Below are 6073 nucleotides of genomic sequence, written 5' to 3' on the forward strand. Positions count from 1 at the left end.
AAATATATAACGTAGAACATAAAAAGCTAAATATGTAAGTACGTCGGTCTAGTATCCAAAGCATTTCGATTCAGGTCAATCTACTATGCCTTCTCTTTTGAGCAGCTTCTGCAATCAAGAGGCACTATGTGTATACTATATAAATACACTTACACAGAGAGAGAGACACACACGCACACACACACACATACTCACACACACACACACATACATACATACATACATACATATATATATATATATATATATATATATATATATATATATATATATATATATATATATATATATACCTTTCCACGAGGATTGCGAATGGTTAATTTAGGGGCAAATACAAAGCGGTAATCTTTGTCAAGAGCCTAAAAAATTCAAGACCTCAAAGACACGAAAGGCAACGACATTCAACTAAGGCTTTGATCATATAAAGCGAAAACTAGAAAATTCAAGAAATATTAATTTAAGCCAGGAAGTATTTTGAAAATCATCAGATGTAAGGCAACCCTTTACTGAAAAACACCTGTCCGAAAATTTACGATGCAATCACCGTCGTCGAAAATTATATGACGCAGAGTCTGATGCTGAAGTTTATTGCGATTGTGTCATTACATCCTTTTAAGGATATTATTTTATCTAAATTATCTCCATTCTTGCGAACGTATTCCATTTAACTGTTCTGAATCAGAAAGTTATTTCATTATTCAATACATATTTCATGGGAAACACTTCTCTAAAGTTCATGCAACATATAGTCAGAACAAAGAAAATAATTATTTCTACTCTAGGCACAAGGCCTTGAGAATCTGGAAGTACAGGTGCTAGTCGATTACATCGACCCTCAGTACTTAACTGGTACTTATTTCAGTAACTCCGAAACGATGAAATGCAAAGCTGACCTGTATATCGCATTAGGTCCTATGACATTTACATAACTTTTATATAGTCTTAGATATAGTTCTATGATTTATCAAGATTTAACAAGTTTACAACGGACGCCATACGGAGATATTATTATGCATGAATAATTAAATCACTCGCCTATTCCGCAACGTAGGCACACAGATATTGTCGCTATCTATAACTATTCATGGCAAACGAAAATACGTTATGACTTGGAGAAAATAATACTATTTTAATCAGGACAATAATAATGGACATATAGGTTTAAATGTAAAGTAATAGATAATCCCTCTAAAGTTAATCAGAATTGTAATAAACCGAAAACTACAGTAATAGTCTATGTACAGAAGAAACAGAGTTCAAACACTATATTCCTTTCTTCTCATTTATTTACTTAGTCATGTTGATATATTTAAAATTTGATAGAGGAAAAAGAATACATAATTAACAATTAGATTATCAGAAAAGACAGGTCTGGTGTTTTTATTATCAGCATTAAGGTGGTGAGCTGGCAGATTTGTTAAGCACGCTGGACAAAATGTTTAGTGGTGTTTAGCCCGGCGCTACATTCGAATTCCATCGAGATTGACTTTGCTTTTTATCCTTTCTGTGTCTATAAATTAAGAACCAGTTGTGTACTGATGTTGATGTGATCGATGTAACCCTCACCTCAAATTCCAGGCCTTTTACCTCTAGTAGAAAGGATTATTATTTTCATTACCAAGGCGACGAGCTGGCAGAATATTTAGCACGTCAGGCGAAATGCTTAGCGATATTTCCCCTGCCGCTGCATTGCCTATTCTCACTCTGGCGACCCTTTGACCGGAGTACGTAGGCAGGAGTACACATTTTTCTGTCTTCAGCGGGGTGATTTATTGCCTCCTGTTCGTTGGCAAATCTCACCTCCACAGTGCCGTATTTTCTGCCTGTAGTATAGAATGTTGTAAGTTTCTTAATTTCCTTAAGACATTCTGTAGCTATCTCTATTTCCTTGATCGTTGTTTATAGTGTTTATGCACCACTGTTCTTTTCTTGGTACAGGCTGTCAATTCTGGAGGGCCCAGCTTCAAACTGGATCCCTCCATCTGAATTAGCTGTAGTATTCTTTCAGATTATTTTATTCAGTTTTTATTTCTCGCACTTCAAGCGAATATGCACCTTTCCCAGCTGCTGAAGCATAACTCCTGGCAAGTCCTGAAACTGTTTCACATTCCATTTTTTCCTTTTTTCAGTTACTATGCCCTAAAATGGAGAAGAAGACAAACAAAAAATTCAACAAAACCGCAGGCAAAACAGCAACGGTATTTAACAAATTCAGCAAAACATATTTCACCCGATCGGTGAGAAACTTCCACAAAGATACAACAAAACGCAACACGACTTATGCCAACAGGAAACAAAAATTATTCAACACTATCAAAAATACCACACCGACTGTAATTCTTTATTTGGCACTGCGGCCATAACATAGAGGGAACAGCACAAGGACAGACAGAATACCACAGTGGGGACAAGATATATAACGAATGAAAAATGAAAGATCTATAAAAATAATAAAATTAATCATGACGAAATGGCTGCATTGAGCCCCATTTTCAAGCAGTACCATTTAAGACTTAAATTATACGAATTAATAAATATTTCTTACACTATTTTTGTTTTTTTTTTCTGTTAGCATCATTTTATCGTTTTTTTTTTTTAATTTTTGAATGTCAATTGTTTGTCTAATTTTAAAGAAAAACATTACTTACTTTACTCTTTTTAGCAGTCCATTAAGGGTTTCAGATCTTCAAACTCCACAATCGGTGGTAATTCGTCGAATTCAATTTCTAACTGTAACGGGTCTATACTACTTCCGAACAGTTCTTTCAGTTTCGAATATCTCTCCTTATCAATAATTATTCCCTTGGTATTTTCTGAATATCCCTCCGGTGGCAACCTTGTTCTTATGATTGATTTAAACTTCGTGATCTTCCGCTCGATTGCCGCAATTTTGGCGTATGTAACAATGTGCCACTTGTTTTTGTTTTTCTCTTTTTAACATTCGTTTGCTTCAGCGAACGGACCTGGGATGTCCGAGTGATTTGTTCCACTTCGTCTCTCTTTTGGTGCACTAAACTAATTATCAATGTTTAGATATTGCACTTCGTGCTGTAATGATGCTTCCGCTTCCACTCTACCTTCCGTTCTTGATTCTGCTGGTGTCTCGAACCAGTTCCTTTTCTCCTTCATCTCAATCTCCTCCAGCCTTTCTGGATCTCTGGTGGAGATCTCACCCGCTCTTTCTTTTTCCTCCTATTCACGACCGTGAATGATCCTTCACTCTATCTTTCTCTACTTCCGGCACCACCACTTCGGTACTCTGTCCTTCAATCTGTTGTTTCTGGGAAGGTATTCAACCAGAACTTAGGAATTTTATCCTTTCCTAGCGACATCCATTTGTTTGATTTCCTGGGAGTATATCGTACATCCTCTACCTTGATACCCTCCCACTTTTCTCCTGTAAAGAGTCTAAGTGTAAGTCAGTATCATTTGTCCCTAGAGAGACACGCGTCTCGATGTCCAAGTTTGTCGTATGCATTTAAGAATGTTTAATTCTACATTTCGATCAGATATTCTCAGGAATTTATTACGTTTTTTTTTAATTACCTCAATCCGTCACACTGCGATTCCAAACATGATTACTTTGATTTTATTAATTGCCGAACTTTCATTTCTATCGGTAATCTGGTGAATATTGGTGAAGGTAGCGATGGTAGCATTGCAGGAGTTCTAGCGCCAATTCGTACTTTCTTTCATTCATATCCTGCCCTACTTGTCGCTATTGCTTACCGTTATATTGTTATTGTTGTTGATGTTTTTAATTCATTGATTACATTTTTAGTGCAATTATTGTCGATGTACTCATGTCTATTGTCGCAGTCACTTCTGTTGCTTAGCTGCTATTGTCATCGTCGCTACTTTTTTTCTTTTTTACTACAGATCCTGCTGCGACTGGTTTTAATTACTTCTGCGTTTTTATTATTGCTTAATGGGAACCATCTGTAAGAGATTGATCCACTTTCAAAATTTACGTCTACAAACTGCGGGGTTGGGGAAGACGAAGACATTTTGAATTGTATTTTTCAGGTTTCTAAAGTATTTCTCTTACAAAAGAAGAAAAGAAAATGCTTTACCCCATAGGCCACATAAGATTAATTCTTGTAAATTTGGACAACTGAGGAACGAAGTATATCAATGAAAGAAACAAAACAAACATTAAAGCAAACAAAAAAAAAATGATACGAACACTTTTCGGGGACGAGTGTAATCGATTACAGTGACCATAGTGGGTAGCTGGAACACAAGTTAACGGCCATGAAAGAATAAATGAAAATGTCAACTTTTGCAGAACATGTACTCAGAAAATACAGAAATACTGCAAGATAGAAGGTCTCGGCCCGATAACAACTCCCTAACTCGCAGCCTTGATAATGATGCATATAGTAATTATAATAATTATAAGAAACTATCTGCATTACGATATACGAGTTTTCGAACGATAAGAGTTTTATGAGAGACAATTATATTTCAGTAAACACAAGTTTATATTGTCCTCCATATCTTCTTTATCTACATCTGCAGTTTAACCAGCTCGGTATCATACTTTTAATCAGACTCTGTGCAGTTAACGTGTTTGTTTCATTATATATATTTACTTCCATTTTTACCAACATATTTCATTATATGTCAGTCTTTATAAATATTTACTTCCATTTTTACCTACATTGTTCCGGTGTTTTCGTTTTAATCGATTTTCACGTCGTTCTGTCAAAATATTCCAGCCGACCATCCTGTGCTAGAGTTTTTATGTACTCCATATACTTCATGTTATTTCCGATGTTCAAACCATTTGTGGTTTTCATAATTTTTGCAATCGGAATTTAATGAATTTTCGGAAAAAAAATTTTGAAATTGGCATTAAAATAATGAATATTGTATAGAAAATTTTATTTTTACACTAGGCATCGTAAACAAGCGTGTTTGTGTGTGTGCGTTTGTGCGTGCGCGTGCATGCGTATGCTTGTGTGTATCTGCGGCACACTCTGGGGAAAGGTTGTTTGTGTGAAACCAGCAGTCACCCATGCAAACAATTATCCCCTCTCTACGTCACGGATGTTCTCCGAGGTAAACGCAAAGGCCTATACACATTGGCACCAGTGACGTCGCAACTCATTTCTACAGGCAAGTGAAGTATAGCAACATCAAATAAAGAGTCTTGCTCAAGGACCAGAAACAAAACTCGGACTAGGAATCAAATTTACGACCTCACGATTCTAAGTCCAACGCATTGACCACGAAGCCGTATGCCTTCGCATGTGAGAGTGAAGCACAGATAAACACACAAACGCATGTCTATGTTTGTTTTTATAGATAATCCATAGAAATCATATCCGACTATGTAAATGTATATATATATATATATATATATATATATATATATATATATATGTGTGTGTGTGTGTGTATGTATATGTATTTACGTACATACATACATATATAACTATATGTGTTTGCATTTGTATGTTCTTATAGTATTAAACTGAAGGATTGCTCAATGGTGGACTTCACATTTAGTATACTTTTGCAACTGTTTTATCGATTCTGACTTTGAGGATTCGCACAGCGCAGCCATCATCAGATTGTCATATACTAGAATTCCTCTGGGCTTTTATAGTTCTCCTAATTTTAAATGTTCTTAGTTAAGCATTGTTCAATGCCAATTAGGGTGTATGGAAAATGTTCTGATGGAGTGCTATGGAGAAATTGTATTGGTTAAATGTGGCCTTATGTTATTGTTCAGAATTTATTCATACATTTAGAAATTTGTAATCAGATACGACTATTTAGATGTGTCCTCCTCGGTTAATAGGATTTCACAAAAGAATGTTGTTAGATGGAAAGTGTATGTTCGTTAGCAGATGAATACCTGGTTATATTTAAATATCTTATATCCAAGCTGGAACGGATTGCTATCTCTAGTGGACAGTAGCTCGCCACTGAGAAACAGTACGAATAGCTCCAAACCGAGCGGTTTGGTGGTTAGGTCCTCTACTAGAAGATGGTAGGAACTCGCTCCCTTGCTTGAAATATATATCGGGTGCAGATTTCATCGATAATCAGCATACATAAGGAG

At 35.8% G+C, this 6073-nt stretch overlaps 1 long non-coding RNA gene across 1 annotated transcript; it reads right to left on the minus strand.

Moving 5' to 3' along the window:
• Positions 1–1272: 1272 nt before the first annotated feature.
• Positions 1273–5311, minus strand: LOC149135449 (uncharacterized). Its single transcript, XR_016241866.1, has 2 exons — positions 2649–5311; positions 1273–2139 (listed from the first exon to the last, which is right to left on the minus strand). It is a non-coding gene; the product is annotated as an uncharacterized LOC149135449 (long non-coding RNA).
• Between the last annotated feature and the right edge of the window lie 762 nt (positions 5312–6073).

The sequence above is a fragment of the Octopus bimaculoides genome, chromosome 5 (genome assembly GCF_046866305.1).
Source record: "Octopus bimaculoides isolate indiv1 chromosome 5, ASM4686630v1, whole genome shotgun sequence".
Taxonomy (NCBI): Eukaryota; Metazoa; Mollusca; class Cephalopoda; order Octopoda; family Octopodidae; genus Octopus; species Octopus bimaculoides.